The sequence below is a fragment of the Rhinolophus sinicus genome, linkage group LG01 (assembly GCF_036562045.2).
Source record: "Rhinolophus sinicus isolate RSC01 linkage group LG01, ASM3656204v1, whole genome shotgun sequence".
NCBI lineage: Eukaryota > Metazoa > Chordata > Mammalia > Chiroptera > Rhinolophidae > Rhinolophus > Rhinolophus sinicus.
Genome location: NC_133751.1, coordinates 108397187 through 108420845, shown reverse-complemented (window position 1 = coordinate 108420845; position 23659 = coordinate 108397187). Strand labels below are relative to the sequence as shown.

Here is a 23659-nt window from a genome sequence, read left to right as displayed (position 1 = left end):
CCCCATTCCCCCCTCCCCAGACATTGGCAACCACCATTCTACTCCCTTCTTCTCTGAGTTTGACTATTTCAGATCCCTCAGATATGTGATATAGTGTAGCATCTGTCCTTCTATGTCTGGCTTATTTCACTTAGCATAATGTTCTCCTAGTTCATCCATGTTGTTGCAAATGGGAGGATTTCCTTTTTTTAATAGGCTGAGTAACATTCCATTGTGTGTATATATCACATTTCCTCTATCCATTCATCAGTCAATGCACATTTAGGTTGCTTCCATATCTTGGCCACTATAAAAAGTGAACATGGGGGTACAGATACCTCTTTGAGATCCTGATTTCAAACCCTTTGGGTATAGGTGGGGTTGCTGGATCACATAGCAACTCTACTTTTAATTTTTTGTCTGGCTTTGGTGTCTGGGTAATGCTGGCCTCACACATGAGGTCAGAAGTGTTCCTTCTGAACACTGTGTTCCTTCTGAATTGTTTTGAACAATTTAAGGATTGGTATTATTCTTCTTTAAATGTTTAGTAGAATTTACTTGTGAAGACATCTGTTCTTTTATGTTATTGATGTCATAATTTACATCTTTTATATTGTGCATACATCCATTAACAGATTTTTGTAGTTATAATTTTTTTATGTAGGCTTTAAAAACATTTTATTTTAAAAACTGAGATATAATTGACATAAAACATTATACTACTTTCAGGTGTACAACATAATGATTTGATATATGCAGTCTTTTGAGTCTGGCTTCTCTTACTTGTCGTAACACATTTGCAATTCACCCATGTTGTTTTGCGTATTATCAGTTTGTTTCTTTTTATTGCTGAATAGTATTCCGTGGATATCCCACAGTTTATCAATTCCTCAGTGAAGATACATTCAGGTTGTTCTTAGTTTTTTATAATTTTGAATATAGCCACTATAAACATTTGAGTATAGGTTTTTGTGTGAACATAGGTTTTTATTCCAGTTGAGTAAAAACCTAGGAGGGGATGGCTGGGTCATACGACATCTATGTTTAAATTTATGAGAAACTGCAAAACTGTTTTCCAAGGTGGCTGTATAGCTGCAACTATTCTTAATACTTTTTTGTCTTTTGACTGTTATGTCATGGTTAAGAGTACTACCATTATAGTATTACATTATTCTGTATTTGTCTATATATTTACCTTAACCAGTGAGATTTATACCTTTTTATGCTTTTGTGTTGCTGTTTAGTATTCAGTCATTTCAACTTGAAGCACTTCTTATAAGAAAGGTTTAGGAGTAACAAATTAATTCCCTCAATTTTTGTTTGTCTGAGTATACCTGGCATTCATTTTTAAAGACGGTATAGCATTCTTGGTTGGCAGCTGTTGTTTTTTTTGTTTTGTTTTTGTTTTTTTAAAAAACCACTGTAAATATGTCCTGACCTTCAAGATTTCTGCTGAAAAATCTGCTGATCCCCTCATATGGGATCCCTCATATGGGTTCCCTCATGTGTGATAATTCATTTTCTTCTTACTATTGTCAAAATTGTCTTCGATTGTGCTTGCTTCAACAGCACATATACAAAATTGTCTTCGATTTTTGACAATTTAATCATAATGTGTCTTGGTGAATTTTTTTTTTTTTTTTTTTAGTTCAGTCTATTTGGGGTATTTTGGGCTTCATGAATCTGGCTGTTTGTTTCCCTTCCCAGATTTGGGAACTTTTCAGCTATTATTTCTTTAAATAACCTTTTTGTCCCTTTCTGTTTCTCTTCTCTTTTTTTTTTTTTTTTTTTTTTTTTTTGAATTCTCATTAAGTTACATTGGTTTTCTTGATGATGTCAAATGAGTCCCAGAGACTTTCTTCACTCCTTTTCATTCCTTTTTCTTTCTGTGTCTCTAATTTCAAATAACCATTCTTTGAGTTCACTGATTCTTTCTTCTGCTTGATCAAGTCTGATATTGATGCTCTCTATTGCATTTCTTTTTCAGTTCAGCCATTGTATTCTTTAGCTCCAGAGTTTCTATTTGTTTAGTTGTCTAGCTGCATTCTCTTGCATGATGATTATTTTGAACTGTTAGACAACCTGTAGATCTCCATTTCTTTGGGGTCAGTTACTAAAGGTTTATTTTGTTCCTTTAATGATGTCATATTTCCCTGATTCTTTGTAATCTTTGTAGTCTCTGCTGGTGTCTGAACATGTGAAAAAGTAGTCACCTATTCCAGTCTTTACGAACTGGCTTCAGAAGGGAAAGACATTCACCAGACAGCCCAGCTAGAGATTCTAGGGACCTTTCAAAACTTTTCTATAGATGTTCCTCTCAGTCCATCCTGGAGGGCTAGTCTTAGGACTGTGTGCCTTCCCTTGATCCCACAGAGCTGTGTCAGATGCTGAGAGCAGCCCTTTCCTTTTCCTTAGGGCAGTGATTTGATATGCTGGGGCATTGTGTGCGAGTTCTACTCCCCTCCCTCCATCCTGAAGGATTTTAGGATTTTGTGCCTTCTCCCTACTCCACAGAGCCATGTCAAGTGCCAAGAGTCACTCACCCCTTCCTCCTACAGCAGTGTAATGAGGTGCAGAGACAACAGACATAAGTTCCACCTCTATCCCTCCATCCTGAGGGAGCAGTCTCAGGATTGTGCACCTTCTCCTAATCCTGCAAAGTCAAGCTGATTGCTGAGCTCCTCATTGGCTGATGAGATCCACATGCCACCTGTGGGAGCATGTGGGACAACCTCTGCATGGGATGTGGTGCATGGGGAGTGTGTGCTCCCGTTGTTATGAGCCTTTTCCTTTTCCTTTGTTCTTCACTGCTCCCAGACAATCCAACGAAGCCATTTTACTCAGTATTCTGCATGTGCTGAGACAAGTAGACCTCTTGGACAGAGCTCCAAAAGGCTAGGAATCCAGCCCCTCACTTGCTCTCTCTTTCTCTTACAGGAGAAGTTGTGGGGCAAGGGAATCTCTCTCAGCTCTGAATTTTACTGGCCTGGGGGAAGGGTGATGCAAGTAAAGAGACACTGCTCTTTCTAACCTTTTCAATGTAATCTTGGATTCTGTGGTCAGTCCACTGAGGAATTGGGGCTTCCCAACTGGACTCCAGAACTCTCACAAAAGTATTTTCATCCGTAGATGGTTGTCAAATCTCTGTTTCTATGGGGGGAGGAGGGCTGGAATCTCCTATCAGAACCTTACTGATACTCCCTCTCTCCCTCCACTCTTATAACACTTGGCCCTTAGAACAAAACCCAAACTCTTACAAAGCCTGAAGGATCGGCCCTGCTCACTTCTCCAGCTTCCAACTTTCCCCTGGCTTATCCTGGTCTAGCCATACATCTCACAGTACATCCCTCACACAGACAAGTTCCCCAACTCCTGCATTTTGGTAATTCCAGTCCCCTCTGCTTGGATGATCTTTCCCTGGCTGTACATTCTGCCAGTTCCCTCTCATCTTTTGGATTTCATTTTAAATGCCAGCTCTTAAGACAGGCTTTCTCTGTCTCCCCCACTTACACAGCCCTCCCCAACCTACCCATGATTCTTTGCCACATTACACCATTCTTCCTTCTCTGTACTTGTCACAATCTGAAAGTGTCTGTTTCATTTGTTCATTACCTGATTGTTTGTCTTCCCCACTAGTGTGTCAGCTCCAAGACGGCAGACACTGTGTCTTGTCACTACATTACCTGCCCATTCCCTGAAAAATTCTTTTTTTCTTAATTTTAATTAATTCAATATAGAACTCAACTGTTTATCATACATAAAACCACATGGCTATAATACAAAGGGTTTTTTTTTTTCATTTAACGTTACAATATACACAGTAAGTCCAGACCAGATCTTACAATCTGCACACAGGTATTCAGCCTTTTCCATGCTGTTTATGTTTACAATGCACAGAAGTCCTGTAACCAAACCGTGTAGTAAAGCACACAAAACTGGACTGTAACACGACACAGTATGAGGAAGCACTGGGTTTTGTGATTTCTTTTATGTAAACAGCAGTTTAAAAACCACTTTCAATTTTTGGTGCTTTTTAAAATGTGACAACCAGCACAGAAAAAAAAAGACCTTACCTTATATTCCTAACCAGCAGTAACTACTGAATTCCTTTTGATATTGCTATACTCAAGATGATATCCTTTTATTCACTGTAAACCTTTATGAACTACCAAGTACAAAAATCATCCACAGGCTTGACATTTAATTACAAAATAAATATGGATTTCCTGATTAACAACAAAAAATTTTGTGGTTTATAAAAATAGATACTTCCAAGTTTCCATTCACATTCACATAGTTTTTTAAGCCTTTGTTTTGTCACTGTATACATATAAAAACGTGCTTTCACGCAGAAAAAAATGGACCTAGCCAGCAACATGGAACTGACCAATAGAAAGTAATGTGGTGTCCTGCTGAGTTGCTCTGAACAGGGTTATCGGCAGACGTAGGTTACTGCTTCTTTTCTAGGCTTCTTTTCATCCTGGACAGGTAAGTTACTCATCCTCATTCAATTACTCATCCCAATTCAACCGCTCAAAAGTGTGACACCCTAAAATTGGTCAATTTAAAATGGGAACACAACTTTAGCAACTGCCAGACTGTGTTACATTAAGGCAGCATAATCTCAAAAACGAGGCACCTGTTAAACACCAGCCTGTTCACTTCAGGTCATGCGTGAGAGTTTTGCTTTACTTGTGCTCATATGTGGACCTGTGGGTGCAACCAAGGTCTTGCTTTCAAGTTTATAAGAAGATTAATCGGGAATACAAGAATCAACTGCTGGTTCCATAGCTTCTGGATCCAGTGTCCCTTAACCCTCAGAAGCCTGAATGCATTTAGAATGTGACAGATGTTGTGATCTTGAATTAGATGTCAATCTATTATGTTCAGTACACAGATTGCTGTAAATGTATTGGCTATGGATTCAACAACAGTTCTAGTTTTGTTTAAGCAATAGTACAGCCATAATTTTTCAACTGACATTTAAAATTGGTCTAGTTACACCTTGTGTCTAAGTGCAGAACTGCTACATTATTGGTTATAGACATCTATGTGCTATAAAAACAGCTTTGGTACAATAAATTATCAAAAAAGAAAATAAATTTTTGTAAAATTCACAGCATAATTGTGAGGCATAAAAGCAATCACATAAAATTCTGCATTTTTAAAAAATGTTCAGGATGAACAGAAGACATCTTTGTGCAAAAGAAATGGTGGAGATACCATGTGCAGAGAAAAAGCAAAAGCAAAAGTAAAAAGCAGGAAGGGACACAGCTATAGCTATTTCCATCAAAGCAAACCACTACTTCTGTGACCTTCGACCAATAAGGAAGTCAACTTTATGACACATGCAAAGTGACCTTGCAATACCTTATGAAAGGCCTCTTGAATTACCCATTTTCTGTTTTCAGCATTAAGGACTGTCTGCAAAAGCATGTCCAAAAGTGATTGCATCTGAAATGATAGGCTCTTCTAATTTCGAGTCCAAATCCATAAGGCCAAAGGTTATCCCAAAGATCACCACTCAGACCTCCCCAGGACTGGCCACGACTGACCCGTTGATTGTTTCTCAGTGCACCTTGGTTGGGAGACCAGTCACGTTCCATTACTATCTTATCTTACTGTGGCCTCTCCCACAGGAGACCCACAGGATCCCGTGTAATTGCTGCTTTGCTCCTCAGTAGGTTCAGACGGAGAGTTCTGATCTCCGCCACTTAGCATGCTTACTGTGCCTTACAAACTCCAACACAACCATCCCTTGCATACAGCTGAAGGTGATGTTTGTGTAAGCTGGAGGTCCCTCTTCTTTACATTACTGCATTTCTGTGCCCAAGTGTGTTTAGAGGACTTAAAAACCCAAATATCCCTGCCCACCCAAAACAAAACAAAAACCAAAAAAAGGAAGAAAAAAAAAGACACCCACATGGGGCCCTTTATGCAAATCATGTGCAGTGTCTTTTATTTTAAAATTAGTTGGCAAATGACCAAGACAAACATTTGACCATTAACTTTTGTGGACTAGACAGACAAAAACCCCACTATGACTAGGATGTGGCAAGTTAAACTGAGGGAGACGAAAAGAGGACACTTCTGAGCTATCCATGAAGATGGGTGTCATGTCAATGTCCAAGTGGACGGTGTCCTGGGGGTAAGGTGTCTGTGACTGGGAGACCAGAAGGTGCATGGAGCCGAAGGCAGAGCAGACATGCTTTATTCACAGGCTTCCTGGGACACAGCCAGGGGTCTCTCACTGCTGCACACAGCTGGACATTGTCAGGTTACAACTTGTAGCCAGCAGCAGCCTCGTAACTCATAGCAGCCTGTTTCTCAGCAGCCCACAGCAGCCGCCCTGGGGTAGGGCCCCATAGCCCCATGTCTCAGCAGCCATGTACAACACAGCCCACGGTTTCCACCATGTTTCCGCCTCCACTGTCCCCTAACATGACCGGACCCCTTTATACCGTACAGAGACATAAGAGGTGCACAGCCAGGTGCTGACATAAGCGTGTACACAAACAACATCTTCAGGATGGATGGTGCTTGTGTGACACTCTATCTTATCGGACTGGGGGGCCACTCAGAGCCAGCAGCTGGCCGGGGGAGGGGAACGTGACCAACTCTATTGTCCGAATAATGGGTTTGGACAAGGCTCTTTTAAAAACTTCATTGTCCCTTTGCAATCTTTTCAAGTTAAAAAAAAAAAAAGTCAGCTGTGCCCTCCTGTAATGGTTCAGTGTGTTAACCTCCTTCTGATTCAAGCAGCTTTGCACTTTGTGTTTTTTTTGGGGGGAAAAACCACTTCTATAAAAACACACAAGAAACAAACTCAAGTTTCAACTTAGTCACGAGCTAGCTACAGGACCCTGCTGCACACAGACTCCTGTCATGGGGGGCTCTTCTCTATCGGCCCCTTGCCTCATTGTCAGATGTCCTTCAGTCATGTAATGTGCAGGACCTGTATTAGCAGAAAACTGGTATGTTGGATGTCTGGCTATGCCAGTCTCTTGGCGGGGATTGGAATAGACGGTTAAATTCACGTCCATAGCTCCATTCTGTCCAAAGCCTAAGGTGTTAGCAGCCACTGCGCGATTCTGGTAGGCCTGATTGCCTTGATTCCCAGTAGAGGAAGAAGACGTAGAGGAAGACAAGGGTGTTATGGAGTGGTGACTGTGGCCCACCTCCATACAATCCTGGGTAGAGGAGCTATTCGTTGGAGAATTGTAGACCCTTGGCCTGGTCCTGTTACCCAAGGTTTGTTGTCCGTGGTGGTGGTGGTGGTGGTGGTGGTGGTGATGGGAAATGTTTCCATGGTGATGATGCAATGCATTCTCTTGAGGGGCTACATAAAATGTTGTTTCTTGAACAGGATGAGTTTCAACAGTAACTTGTGTAGGAACTTCAGTGCCTGACCAACCAAGGGGAGCAGGAAATTGCTGGCGCACCTAGGGACTGTGCGTCTTGCAGTCCATGGCCTGGACGGCAGCTGTGAAGGGCCCACTGCTGTGCCGGTGCTGGTGAGCTGGGTCCGACCTGCCTCGCCCACTGTTGCTCGTGTCCGACGACCCACCTGAGCTTGACGACGTTCTCGAGGTGATGCCAGAGGACCGTGACTGCTCCATTGTGGGGCTCATGGACATACTATTACCTGTACTATTTACTACTTCTTGAAAAAACAGTGCTGCAGGGCACAGTAAGGTTGAATTAAAGTTTTGGGGTCATAATCAAGCGTCCTTAAAATGAGGTCTTTAAACTTCAAGTAGTCAGCTACCGTATGACCCAATTCCCCAGCATGACCCCCACCAGGCCCTTCTGTTTCTACTCCAAGAATATGAAGTTTACAGGTTCCTCGTGGTTTATACTCCCATTTTCCATCTTTGGTCTTCTTTAAGTTCCAAGTTCCATCTGGCAACTTCTCAAAGAACTTTCTTGCTTTTGGTGCTTGGTCAAGAATATGAGCAGGTGGAGTACCCAGAACTTCCACTATTTTATTTATCTGATCTACCTCATTGGCTCCACTGAACAGAGGTTCTCCAGTGTGCATTTCAACCAAAATACACCCACGGGACCACATGTAGACAGCAAAGTCATAAGCATTCCCAGTAGCACCTCTGGAGACCAGTAAAAGCGACTCAATATACTGGCACATCCTCTGCCCCAAATGACAAGAACTGCCGAAATCAACGTGATCTTGACTGCACTGTGTTTGGAGTTACAAAGAAGGATGGCTCTCAGGTTTTAGGTCACAGTGAATGATACTAAGTTCTACAGTCACAAAGAAAAGCTGTGCAAACTTTTGTTTTAGGTTCAAAGAAACACCTCGAAAATTGGTGTTCCGCAACAAGTCACAGAGGTTGTAGGACAGCATTTCAAAAACTAAAGAGATGGTTTCGAAACATAAAGTGGCCTTTCAAATGCACTACGTAGTATTATTTCATTTCAGTGTCATGTGTGTTCATGACCTCAAGAAGTCGCACTTCTATCTGGACTTGATTCAGAAAAGCCTTCTTTCTTTATGATTTTCATGGCAACCCACTCTTGCTCCACACGGCCACAGGCCACAGGCCTTCACCACCTGTCCAAAGGAGCTTGTGCCTACCAAGGAATCAACTTCATAACGATCCATCCACTCTTGTCTGCTTTTCACAATATAATCATAGTTCTCATCATCATAACCATCACTGTAACGTTTAAACCTTCCGCTCCTTCTTATGACTAGAATCCTCTCCTTGGCCCTGTTGGTGCCCTTGCTTCTTTTTTGCATAGTAAACTTCATTAATATGGTTATGTGCTTTGATCAAGTCAACAGAGTGTTTTCTCAGGGAGGCAGTTGCTGGACCAGGGAAGGTTTGGGGCATCTGCAACATGACAATATCAGGCATCACCTGTTAGTTAGAGGTTGCTGAATCTGGTCAGAATAAGGTGAGGCAGAAACCTGTTGGTCACATATGTTTGGCTGGTAACGGTCACTGTACTGACATGAATGGGGCATCTGTCCAGCCATCGGAAGGCCAGCAGCATGGAATGAAAATAAAGGTGCTAGCCGAACAGATGAAGGTTTGCATGCTGAAGTCTCTCCTCCTGCTCGCATCCTCTTCTTTCAAGTCTCATATCATCCTGATGGGGTGGGGGAAGGGAGGGAAGAGTCCAGCAGCAAAACTGCAGCACAGGACAGCGCTCGCGCCTCTCCTTCCCGTGCGTCTCAGCCTCCGGCTCCGCCGCTGCGCTCCCGCCCCGGTCGCCTCTCTCCAACCCCGGGCGCTCCATGCTCCGCGGCCGAGCCGCAACCTTCTCAGTGTCTCTCCAGCTCGCGGTTCCAGCGGCGCCCGGGACCGGGGAGGCGACAGCCCCTCCCCGGCAAATACCGCAGTCCCGGGACCCCGACTCCCGGCGGCCGCGGCGAGGCCGGGTGCCCAATCGTGACCGCTCCCCGCAAAATTCTTTTAAAGCAACATTTTAAATGGCAACATAACAGTTGATGTATAATGTGCCGTACTTGGCTTTGCCCTTCCTACCTGTGCATATGTAGTAGTTTCCAACTATAAATAGTACTGCAAGAGATATCCTTCTGCATAACAGTCTTTGTCCCTGCCTCTGGCGATTTTCTTAATAGTCTCAGAAGTAGAAACATTGTGCTCTTTGGAGCATAAATAATTTTAAGGCTCCTTCATACACGTGGCCACACTGCATTCTGGAGAGTCTGCACTGAAAACCTACCGTAGACCTGAATGTGAGGGCTGAGACCAGAGCTGAGTCTTTCATGCCAGCCCTGCGCGAGCCACCAGGCTCTCACGCAGGAGGACTGCCGGAGGGCTGGAGATGCTGCCCCTTTACCCAGCGCCCAGGAGAATTCCTCCAGAGGCTCTTATCTTTAGGCCTTCCTGCCTGTTCTTTCCTGTCCACTGACACCGCTTCTGAGCACCTGGTCCGCAGCCCCCCAGTCTACCAGCCCCAGCAAGAAACCCTGTGCTCATGTCTACTCTGCTTGTCTTGGGCCCTGTCTCCATTTGGCCCTCAGTTCCAGGCTCCACAACCCCTGGTATCATGTCTAGTTCTCAAGAGTTTTGAGTTGGGCTTTCCATGAGTTATGGGAAAACTTCCGATCCCAGGACCCTCCACTGCCCTGGGTGAGGTAGGGGATATCTGTGGCTATTTTGCCTGCCTGCGTTCTACCTCCTCATTTTATGCCAGCACTGCCTCCTTTTTCCTTTGAAGACTCCTCCAGCTTTTCCTAGTACCCGTGGTTGGGAGGACGTTCACCGTCTGTAATACCAGAATCAAAGGGTGAGCACATCACCTAGATGTGGCCAATCTGCAGATTTCACCCGCTTTGTTTCTGTAGCCGATTCAAGGATGGACGTGTGACACAAGCCCAGCAAATCCATGCCAGGGCTTGCAACAGAACTATTGCCAGCAAGAAGCTTTTCCTCCCCTCTGGGGGCTGCCAGCGCTACTACAAGCAGCAGACTGACTGAGAGTGAGGCCAATGTGGAAGCAGACCTAAAGCAACTGCTGAGGACACACTTTGAACCCCTGGGTCGAACCGGACCTGATGGCGGCTTGATTTGGATGGGGACGGGGCACAGTGGAGTTAGGACCAGACCCATTGAAGCAAAGCACGAGCTTGGGCACTGATGCTTGTGTGTGTCCATGTGCTCAGCACAAACTACAGAGGGAAGAGGACTCCAGAAAGAGGACTCCTACACATGCATGTAGGCACAGACATTTCACGCCAGAATAGTGCAAATCATGAAGGGAGCGGTGGGGGACTTGCATCCAACAGAGAAGCGGGCTACTCTGAGCGGGACAGGAGGATTGACCGACCACATTACTGGCGTCTTTGTATGACACGCATTAGCTCTGAAACAAGAATAAAACTAAGAGGTGCATTAGGCAGCTATGAAGTAGCTCACTGAGTGTGACGCCAAACAGCATCTCCGCAGGCAGCAGCCTCTCCGGGGTCTTAACAGGACTTGTGCCACTGTCTCTCCCTAAGGGGCAATCCTCAATGTTGCCATGTTTCTTCTGCGTGTACAAGGCCTTCGAATGTAACACCTCCAGGAATCCACGGAGGTGAGGAGGCCAGGTCAGGGGGGTCACATAGCCTGTGGGGCAGAGCAGATGCGCTGATGAAGGCATTTTTTTCCTAAAATCCTGTGTTTGACTTATTACCAGAGGCATGTTTCCTGGGAAGCTAAGGAAGCTGAAACCACAGAGCCCTCACTTGTACGGGCCCTTCTTAGATACTACACACAATTCTGGGTTCTTTTTCTTAAAAAGCACCACCGCAAACTATGGAAGTTCCATGCTTTAGGCCCCACAAGACATGAATAGGCCCCAACCCCACAGCACCCCTGCGGCTGTTTCCCAGTGCTTCTCCCTGGCCTCTCAAGAATCCCAAACCCAAGGTGTCATCAACAGCCTCTACTTCCAAAGGCTCTCTGCTCCTCTTCCTTTGCAATTCTTCCCTATTACTGATGACTCACACTTGTTATGCAAACGACATCCACAGATACTCATTGTGCGAAATGCTTACCAGCCTCTTTTAAGGTCTTCCACATCTTAAAAATAAAACCAAATCCTCCTGCTTCTCCCTGGGCCAGTGTTCGGGGGCCCAACCTGCAGAAAGGGAGAAGTCCCACTTGATGGCCCCTAAGAACATCTCTCATCTCCTGATCGGGGACCCCTGTCCCCTGCTTTCTAACCTACCAGGGCTGCAAGTCACAGTTGCAGGCTCTACAGCTCAGTCTTGACTCAGTTTCCACCCAGACACCCCTCCCTACCCTTCAGGCCTTCTCAGACTTTTAAGAGCATCTCAATCACAAGATTAAAGGGACACACCTGCCCTCCCCACCCCAGTACAGAGGAGCCCCCAACCCTGGCAGCACTAGACAAGCCTGCCTGGGGAGCTGGTGCCCTGCCCAGAATCACCTCAGGACTTCTCAGCTTCCTCCTTGGAACAGGTGACTCTCAGCATCCCTGGACTTCCAGGCATGCCACAAACCCCAGTATTAAAGGGGACTCCCATTTCTCTTGGAGTTACATTGCAGAGCTCCTTGAAATGTAATGGTGATGGTATGGGGGTTCAGAACAAGTGACCCCAAGATGTTCCTCTGTGGAATGCAGATTGTTTTGTGCTAAAGGCAGCTTTAGCCATAGGCTCAAGAGAAACTTCTGCCCCTCCCATGACTACCTAGAAAAACTTGAATTAGGGGCTTTGCCCATAATAAGAGATTATCAACAATAATCTCTTTTTGACCCTCCTTCCTACAGGGCAGGGCAAACTTCTGTTTACTAAGCTAAGCAGCTGCTCTTACCATCCTGCAATGACCCTTCGAAGCCCCCAGGGCAGCGTACCTCATCCCCCGCTCAGGCTGTCTTACGTACCCACGTTCCCTTTCTGTCTCTGAGGCTCTCGTCATGTGGGGTTCCCATACATGTGTGTGCATTAATGAGTTTGGTTGTTTTCTCTTGATAATCTGTCTTGTGTCTATTTGATTATATATTAGACCAGGCACAAGAACCTTGAGGGTAGAGGAAAGTTTGTTCCTCCCACACAATAGTGATCATAATATAATTATCATTGTTGTCATTATAATAACAACTGAACATTTACACAGCAGTTACCATATACCAGGTCCTATTGTAATCACTTTACATGTATTAACTCACTTAATCCTCACTACACCCTGGGGGGAAGATAGTACCTTTATTTTATTTAACTTTTCTACTTTCTGGGGGCCTCTTTGTTTTAATTGCAAAAGGAATGCATGCTCATTGGAGCAAATTAAATAGTATAGAGTTGTGTAAAGAGCAAGTTCACAGTCGCCCCGCACCTGCTGTCCTCTCTCTGTCCGTCCCTGTTCCATTTCCATTCACTTGGTGCAACCAAGGCATGCAGTCTCATGTATACAGTCTGTCTTTATGCCAACACATACAAGCACATATCAGAAGGCTCTCTTACAATTCTCCCAATTTTTTGGATAAGGAAAATGCAGCTCAGAGAGGTTAAGTGACTTCCCCAACATCACACAGCAGGCAAGTGGCAGAGCCAGCACTTACTTGACTCCCAAGTTTACTGGCAAAGTCTGTGACCTTACCCACTAGCCTACACTGCTTTCACAAGTCATATCAGATTTGAATAAAAGGAATAACCATAATTATAATAAGAGAAAATAGCAGTGCACATTGAGTAACTGATTATGGGAGTGTTTCAGGTGAGTTATACATATATATATATCTAGACTTCCCCAAATCCTTGAGAGTTGGTCTTATTATTTGCACAGCCTCCCCCTCCCTCCCACTTACAGATGCAAGAATTCAGTCTTCAGGGCGTGGAGAGTCAAGAACTCTTATCACCACTGGTGGGTAGGTTTAAGTTGTAAAATCATGTAAAGTTGAAAACTCTCATCTCTTTTGACTAATTCCACTCCTAGGAACATGCTCAATATAAACTTATGCTTAAGTGCACAGGCAGATGTGCACAACAGTGTTCATAGCAGTGTCATTCAAAATGGCCTCGAAATAGAAACAACTCAATGCCTATCGGCAGGAAAATGGATAACCAAACCATGGCAGAGTACTCTACAGCAGTGGAAGTTAGCTGACTATAGAGATGCATAATAACATGAATATAGCTGAGTTATCTAATCAGGAATGAAGAGAGAAAGTTCTAGAAGATAAAACAAAGCAAAATACCTTTTTAAAAATAAAGTTTAAAAAGAAAGACAAACCAGGACTTCTGGCTTCTGCTTATAAGGTAAAAGCTGGAAAGAGCACTATTCTCACCCTTAAAGAACAACAATGACAAGCCAGATGAGATGCTAATTCACAACTTTTTTTCAACTCACCAGAGAGCTCAGGTTACAGGAAGCCAATAAACTCAAAATCTAAGAAAAAGCAGACACCCTTCAAAAAATGAGAGAAGATGTGAACTTTGATTACCCAAAATATTTTTAAAAGTAATGGCTGAGAATTTTCTAAAATTAATCATGTTCACCAAAGCACAGTGTCAGGAAGATTAGACAACAAGCCGGTTACACATAAAACAAAATCAAAGAAAACCTGGCACATCATATTCAAACAGCTGAAAGATAAAGACAAAGAAAACATATTGAAGGCAGCCAGAATAAAAAGACACATTAACTATAGAGAAACAAAAATAAGAAATACAGCAGATTTCTCATAAAAATTCTGCAGTCCAGAAGACAATGGAGTGACATGCTTAGAGTGTTAAAGAAAAATGTAAACCCAGAAATCTATACCCAGTAAAAACAGCACACATACACATTACATAGTGAAAAAGGGGTCAATTCTCCAAGAAGACATAACATTCCTAAATGCGTGTTCACTTAAAAGGTCTTCATAATATATGAAGGTCTAATAATTAAGTTTGCGAACACATCCTAGAAAAAGGGCTACATACCTCATTGCTGAATATCACTATGATTACCTTCAAAGTATTCCCCTTGGGAAGCTATGCACTGACACCAGTGCCTACCCACCCTTCAAAGCAATTTTGGAACTCTTTTTCTGGAATGGCCATCAGAGCTCTCGTTGTATTACCCTTGATGTCCTGAATGTCACCAAAATGTCTGCCTTTCAATATTTCCTTTATCTTCAAATAAACAAAGAAGACATTGAGGGCCAGATCAGGTGAGTAGGGAGGCAGTTCCAATACAGTTATTTGTTTATTGGTTAAAAACTCCCTCACAGACAGTGCTGTGTGAGCTAGTGCACTGTCGTGATGTAGGAGCCATGAATTGTTGGAGAAAAGTTCAAGTTGTCTAACTTTTTCATGCAGCCTTTTCAACACTTCCAAGTAGTAAACTTGGTTAACTGTTTGTTCAGTTGATAAATATTCATAAAGAATAATCCCGATATTTAAAAAAAAAAAAGGGTAACAACATCACTGCAATGAGTTTGCGAACTTAATTGTCAGACCTTATATGAAGCAAAAACTCATAGAATTGAAAGGATAAAAGGATAAATCCACAATCAATAGTTAGACTTCAACAATCCTTTCTCAGTAATTGATAGAGTAAGAAGAAAGAAAATCAGCAACAATACAGAAAAACCTGAACAACACTATCCACCAACTTGACCTATTGATATTTATAGAACACTCCACCCAACAACACCGGAATATATACCCATCCCTCCCTCCATGCATCCATCGCACAAACACAACTGGACATCTGTTATGGGGCAGGCACTACACTAAGCAGAGATGCATCAAGCTCCTTAAGGAGTTTACAGTCTAGCCAGGTAGACAGACTTATAGACAGATGGATGCAGAGGGAATAGCAGGGCCATTGAAGAGGGTGAAACGCATGTACGCAGCACCTAGCACAGAAAAAGCACACAGTAAATATCTAATGAATGGATCTGTTTTACTGGTTTTGAATAGAATTTTAACAGGAACATACTATGAACATATATTTTTGAATTATGAAAATATTTCACTTGCAACACATTTACTATTTATCTCTCCCACCAGAATGTGGCCTCCATGACAACAGTGACTGATCCTGTCCTGTTCATAGGTATACCCCAGGACCTAGTGTTATAGCTAGCACATAGCAGGTCCACAGTAAACATTTATATGCTAAAGGAATGTATTTATCTTCTAGTTCTATAGGGTTCCTGATCTTGACATTGTCATTTTCAGCAATTGCCATTGCCTTTGAACTCATCGACCACTCTTGGTCTGCAGATCTATCTGTTGGAGCTTTTGTAAGACTTCAAATTGAACTCTAGTTTTCCTTCCTTCCATGCTCTGTCATGGGCATGTGTTGGCTTTGTTGACCAGCATTCATTCCCTGTCTTCTGGTAACTGTATTCTGACCATTTTCTTTTGGGGAACCATCCCTCCACAGTCCTGTGAACTTCATGCAAGGCTGAGCCCACTTCTCCCATCAAGGGGTGAGTATGTGACTCTTCCTACCAAATCAGTGACCCAGGATCACTATGTGGTACAGGAAAAATGATAATAATAATAATAATAATAATAATAATAATAGTAAAAATATTTATTATGTCCCAGACACTGTTTTAATGGGTGAGAAATGGGTGACGGATGAGTAAATTGATAAATGAAAACATGGATAAGTGGGTGAATCAATGGACAGAGTATTGTCTGTGACTGATGACAAATGAATGGACAGGTGAATCACTGGACAGATTGTTGGATGAACATAAATATAAGTGGGTGAATAAATAATGAGTAGAGGGATGGATAGATAGGTGGATGTGCACCTAGAGCACACACCAACCAAGACCGCATTCTAGGACATAAAACAAATCTTAACAAATTTAAAAGAACTAGAAGTTAAGCAATCACTTCCAGATCACCCAGGGATCAAAGAGGAAATCACAAGGGAAATCCCAAAATGTTCTGAATTCAATGAATGTTGTAGAAATACAACATATTAAAACTTGGCAGCTGAAGCAGTGTCAAGAAGGAAATTTATACCTTTAAATACTTATATGGCATTAGAAAGCAGGAAAAAGTTTCAAATTAAGATTCCACACTAAGAAATTAGAAAAAACAAAATCAAATTAAACCTAGAGCAAGCAGAAGGAAGCAAATAGCAAAGATAACAGCAGAAATCAATGGAATCAAAAATGGAAAAATACTTACTTTGATTTAGAACATCATCAAAATGGCGGCATAAGGTAAGCCTCTGTAAATGTCCCCTGGAATTTACAACAAATGGAACAACTATAACTCCACAAAGGACTCCCTGCAGAGCAGACAGGCAAGACGAAGAGGCCCACAACTAAATTCACCTAAAGGTGGGCAAACAGTGCAAGCGGGGGAGGGGGGAAGGGAGAAGTGCGGACGGAGCCGCGCGGACGCAGGACGCAGACCTAGGTCAGTACTCCGAGTTCACTGCATCCTGGAACTACTGCAGCTGTGGAAGCGGAAAGAACTCGGACTGCTAGGGCTCTGTTTATGGCCCACAGGGCTGAGGGGACACATAACACATGGCTGAACCCAATGCTCACGGCACAACCTCAGAGAAAAGACTGATGGAAAAAGGCTGAAAACAGTGGTTTAAGCCCTCACTGCCAAGCAGAGAATGGAAGCCTTAGGCACTGAGACTACCCACCCCCTCCTTACCCTCCAAGAGCTCGCCCCGTCCCGATCTGCCCGGTGCTAGAAGCGGAATAGTAGCAGTGTCAGATAAAAAGAACAGAATAATTGCTGTTCTGAGAACTGTGGACCGCAGACACAGATTTGCAGCCCAACTAGTTCCTGAAAAGCGGAGGGAGCTGTGGCAGCAGGACCGACTGCTGTGGAGGTCGCCACCATTGCTCTGGGCCACCTCTCACAACTCACTCCGCCCCTAGCCCCCGTATCTGGGCAAATCCCTGCGGGAGAAAACAGAACTGCTGAAACACACAGGCTCTGAATCTGGTGCAGTAAGAGCTTTGGTACTTCAAAAGCTCTCCGCATACCCACACAGACACTGTGCCCTGTGACCCAGGCAAACTATTAACAGAGGAGAAGCCCATCTCCCAGGAATCCCCCATTGTGTGAGAAGCTGGAATAGTGCAGAGAAAACATAGCACTACAGTGAGAGAGAAAAAAAGGCTGCAGTCGGAGAGAAAATAAAACATTCTACCAACACCTACTGGAAAACAAAAGAAAGACCTCTTCCTATCAATCTGTTGCAGAAGCCACTCCTGTAGATATCTAGGAAGAGAAAAATAAATGAGTAATTGTCATGAATAATCAAGGCAACAAGACGGCTCAGAGAGAAAGTGAAAAGTCTCCAGAAAAGGAAGTTAAAGATATGGAAATATGTGACTTAAATGACAGAGAATTCAAGATTGCAGTTCTGAAAAAACTCAATGAGATGCAAGAAAACACAGAAAGGCAGTTTAATGAACTCAGAAACACAATCAAAGAACAACATGAGCATCTTACAAAGGATATTGAAATTTTAAAAATGAACCAAACAGAATTTATGGAGATTAAGAACTCAATAGATGAAACTAAGAATGAAATAGCCAGCTTAGGTAGTAGAGTTGACCAGATGGAGGAAAGAATCACTGACATCGAAGAGAGAAACCTGGAAATGACACGAATGGAAGAAGAAAGAGACTTGAGACTTAAAAGAAATGAAAGAACTCTACAAGAACTTTCTGACTCCATCAGAAAGAGCAATATAAGAATAATGGGCATACCAGAAGAAGAAGAAAGAGAGAAGAGAACAGAGAATATATTCAAACAAATTGTCGATGAGAACTTCCCAAACTTGTGGAAAGAAATGGATCCTCGAATCCAAGAAGAAAATAGAACACCTAATTACCTCAATCCCAACAAGCCTTCTCCAAGGCACATTGTATCGAAGCTGTCTAAAATCAATGACAAAGAAAGAATCCTCAAGGCAGCCAGGGAAAAGAAGATGGTAACTTACAAAGGAAAGCCCATTAGATTATCATCAGATTTTTCAACAGAAACTCTACAAGCCAGGAGGGAATGGAACCAAATATTCAAACTATTGAAAGAGAGAAATTATGAGCCAAGAATAATATATCCAGCAAAGATATCCTTTAGATATGAAGGAGGAATAAAGACCTTTCCAGACATACAGAAGCTGAGGAAATTTTCTAATACACGACCTGCACTACAAGAAATACTAAAGGAGGCTATTCAACCACCATCAACAGGGACAATTTGTAGCAACCAAAACATAAAAAGGGGGAGAGCCAAGGCCTGAACCGGAATATGGGAATGGAGAAAGTTAGCGTGCTGAACAAGATGGAATACTCTAAATGTCAAACTTTCTTTTACATAAACTTAAGGGTAACTACCCCAAAAAAGAAATCCAGAACTGAAATATATACTGAAATAAAAGAAGAAACAGAGGGACACATCATAGAATACCACCACACAGAAATAATAGAGAACAACAAAGGGGCAAAGAAACAATGGAGACACAGCCTTACCAGAAAACTAAAGATAGAATGACAGGAAATCCTCACATTTCAATAATCACCCTAAAGGTAAATGGACTGAACTCACCAATAAAAGGCACAGAGTAGCAGATTGGATCAAAAAACTAAACCCAACCATATGCTGTCTCCAAGAGACACATCTCAGCTACAAGGACAAGCATAGACTCAAAGTGAAAGGGTGGAAATTGACACTCCAAGCAAATGGTACCCAGAGAAAATCAGGTGTAGCCATAATGATATCACATGAAACAGACTTCAAGGTGAAAAAGATAACAAAAGACAAAGATGGACATTTCATAATGGTGAAGGGGACTATACAACAAGAAGACACAACAGTCATCAATATTGATGACCCTAATCAGGGAGCACCGAAATACACCAAGCAACTACTAACAGAACTAAAGGGAGAAATTGACCAAAACACAATTATACTAGGGGACTTAAATACATCATTGACAGCTATGGATAGATCATCCAAACAGAAAATAAATAATGAAATAGTAGCCCTAAATGACACATTAGATGAAATGGACATAATTGACATTTATAGAGCACTTCATCCTAAAACATCAGACTATACATTCTTTTCTAGTGTACATGGAACATTCTCAAGGATAGACCATATATTGGGACATAAAATCAGTCTCAACAAATTTAAGAAGATTGAAATCATACCAAGCATATTCTCTGATCACAAGGCTTTGAAATTGGATATCAACTGTAAAAAGAAAGCAGGAAAAAACACAAATACATGGAGATTAAACAACATACTTTTAAAGAAGGACTGGGTCAAAGAAGAAATTAGAGGAGAGATCAAAAGATACATAGAAACAAATGACAATGAAAATACATCCTACCAAAATTTTGGGGATGCAGCGAAAGCAGTTTTAAGAGGGAGATTTGTATCATTACAGGCCTATCTCAAGAAACAAGAAAAATCTCCAATAAATAACCTCACGTTACACCTTAAAGAACTAGAAAAAGAAGAACAAATGAAACCCAAGGTCAGCAGAAAAAAGGAAATAACAAAAATTAGAGCAGAACTAAGTGAACTAGAGAACAAAAAGACAATAGAAAAAATTCATGTGACAAAGAGCTGATTCTTTGAAAAGATTAATAAAATTGACAAACCCTTGGCTAGACTCACTAAGATAAAAAGAGAGAGGACGCTAATTAACAAAATCAGATATGAAAAAGGGGAAGTTATCACATATGCCACAGAAATACAAAGGATCATCCAAAAATACTATGAAGGACTATATGCCACCAAATTCAATAACCTAGAAGACAAGGACAAGTTCTTAGAAACATATAGCCTTCCTCGTCTGAACCATGAAGAATTGGAAAATCTAAACAGACCTATCACCAGGAACGAAACTGAATCAGTCATCCAAAACCTTCCCCAAAGCAAAAGTCTGGACCAGATGGCTTCACTAGTGAATTCTACCAAACCTTCAAAGAGGATTTAATACCAATCCTGCTCAAACTCTTCCAAAAAATTGAAGAAGAGACAGTACTCCCTAACTCATTTCATACTGCCAACATTAATTACCCTGATACCAAAACGTAGTAAGGACAACACAAAAAAAAAAAACTACAGACCAATATCTCTGATGAATACAGATGCAAAAATCCTAAATAAAATTCTAGCAAATCGAATACAACAATGCATTAAAAAGATTATTCATCACGACCAAGTGGGGTTCATCCCCGGAACACAAGGATGGTTCAACATCCGCAAATCCATCAATGTGATACATCACATAAACAAAATAAAGGGCAAAAATCATATGATTATATCCATTGATGCAGAAAAGCATTTGATAAGATACAACATCCATTTATGATTAAAACACTTAATAAAATAGGTATAGAAGGAAAATAACTTAACATAATAAAGGCCATATATGACAAACCCTCAGCTAATCTCATAATTAATGGTGAAAAACTGAAGCCCTTTGCTCTACGTTCAGGAACACGACAGGGCTGTCCCCTATCACCTCTGCTTTTCAACATCGTGTTGGAAGTCCTTGCCAGAGCAATCAGGCAAGAGAAAGAAATAAAAGGCATCCAAATTGGGAATGAAGAAGTTAAATTGTCACTCTTTGCAGATGACATGATGCTATTTATATAAAACCCTAAAGACTCCACAAAAAAACTATTAGAAACAATCAACGAATACAGTCAAGTTGCCGGCTACAAAATCAACATACAAAAGTCCACTGCATTCCTATATACTAACAATGAAACCTCAGAAAAAGAAATACAAAAACCAATTCCTTTTGCAATTGCAGCAAAAAGAATAAAATACCTAGGAATAAACTTAACCAAGGATGTGAAAGACCTATATGCTGAAAACTATAAGACATTTTTGAAAGAAATTGAAGAAGACACAAAGAAATGGAAAGACATTCCATGCTCATGGATTGGAAGAATCAACATAGTTAAAATGGCCATATTACCCAAAGCAATATACAGATTCAATGCAATCCCCATCAAAATCCCAATGGCATATTTTAAAGAAATAGAACAAAAAATCATCAGATTTGTTTGGAACCACAAAAGACCCCGAATAGCCAAAGCAATCTTAAGAAAAAAGAACAATACTGGAGGTATCACACTCCCTGACTTCAGCTTGTACTACAGGGCTACAATAATAAAAACAGCATGGTATTGGCAGAAAAACAGACACACAGACCAATGGAATAGAATTGAGAACCCAGAAATAAAACCACAGAAATATGGACAGATAATTTTTGACAAAGAAGCAAAAAACAAACAATGGAGAAAAGACAGCCTCTTCAATAAATGGTGCTGGCAGAATTGGGTAGCCACATGCAAAAGAATGAAACTGGACTGCTGTCACCATGTACCAAAATTAATTCAAAATGAATCAAAGACTTAAGCATAAGACCTGACAGAATAAACTGCATAGAAGAAAACATAGGTACTAAACTTACGGACCTTGGGTTCAAAGAGCATTTTATGAATTTGACTCCAAAGGCAATGGAAGTAAAAGCTAAAATAAACGAATGGGACTATATGAAACTTAACAGCTTCTGCACAGCAAAAGAAACCATCAACAAAATAAAGAGGCAACCAACTGAATGGGAGAAGATTTTTGCAACAGTGCCTCCGATAAGGGGCTAATATCCAAAATACACAAGGAACTCATGCAACTCAACAACAAAAAAACAAACAACCCAATTGAAAAATGATCAGAGGACCTGAAGAGACATTTCTCCAAACAGGACATACAAATGGCAAATAGACATGAAAAAATGCTCAACATCACTAATCATCAGAGAAATGCAAATCAAAACCACAATGAGATATCATCTCACCCCAGTCAGAACGGCTATCATCAACAAGACAATAGTAACAAATGTTGGAGAGGCTGTGGAGAAAACGGAACCCTCATACACTGCTGGTGTAAATGGCCGTATAGAAAATATCTTTAGGCTTTGCTGGCCACATATAGTCCTTATCACTTATTTTTCTTTGTGTTTTCTCTTCGTTTTTTGTTTTTTTGGTATATATTCTTTTAATCTTTAAAATGGCTGTGAGCTGGATTTGGCCTTCAAGCCGTACATTGGTGCTCCCTGCTCTACACAGACTGATGAAGAAAAAAAGAGAGAGAAAAATTACTTACAAACAAGGAAACACTAAGGTACTAGGGACAACTCTACGTCTATACCTGTGACTACCTAAATAACATGGGCTGGTTTCTTAGGAGACACCAACTGTCCCAGTTCACTTGAGAGGAAATAGATAACATGAATAGTCCTGTATCTTAATCCTAGTGAATTTTATCAAACATGTATGGAAGCAATAACGCCAGTTCTATACAAACTCTTCTAGAATAAAGGGAGGAATCACTTCCCACCTCATTTTATAAGGCTAACATTTACCCTGATGCCCAAACTAGAGAAAGATATCGCAAGAAAGAAAACTACAAACCAATATCCCTCATGAACATCGACACTAAAATCCTCAACAAAATGCTAGTGAACAAAGTTCAACAATAAAGCTGGTTCAGCATTTGAAAATTAATCAATATAACTCACCATACTGACAAACTACAGAAGAAAAATTATATGATGATACCTGCATGATAAAACACTGCCAACTAGGAACAGAAGGAAACTTCCTCAACCTGATAAAGGGCCTCTACAAAAACCTATAGCTAACATCGTACTTAATAGTGGAAGAAAGTTTCCTCCAAGATCAAAAATAAGGCAAGGATGCCCACTCTTACACTCCTATTCAACACAATTCTGGAGATCCTAGCTAGTACCACCAAGCAAGGAAAAGAAATAAAATGCATACAGGTTGAGATGGAAGAAATAAAACTGTCTCTATTCACAGATGACACGATGACTTAAAAATAAAACACTCCAAAGAATCCATAGAAAAGCTACTAGAACTAATAAGTGAGATTTGCAAAGTCACAGGTTACAAGTTCAATATACAAAAGTCAGTTGCTTTCTATATACAAGCAACAAGCAACTGGGAATTTAAATTATAGGCAAAGTAATGAGACACATTACTTGGGAGTGCCTCGGTGTGGGGGTGACAGGGGTTGGGACACTAGGAGAAACACAGACAGGTAGATGTGACTTCATTGAAATATTCCAATTCCTCAGTAAGTCAATGCAGTCACACGTGTTCATTTTTGAAAGCAGACACATAAACAAACAAGCAAGTGAAATTA

At 41.5% G+C, this 23659-nt stretch overlaps 1 protein-coding gene and 1 pseudogene across 9 annotated transcripts in view; both read right to left on the bottom strand.

The window, feature by feature from the left end:
• The window catches only part of IQSEC1 (IQ motif and Sec7 domain ArfGEF 1), a 489184-nt gene that overhangs the window by 348997 nt on the left and 116528 nt on the right, over positions 1–23659 (bottom strand). The gene's annotated exons all lie outside the window — the stretch shown is intronic.
• On the bottom strand, positions 7358–9074 carry LOC109438004 (dual specificity tyrosine-phosphorylation-regulated kinase 1A; annotated as a pseudogene).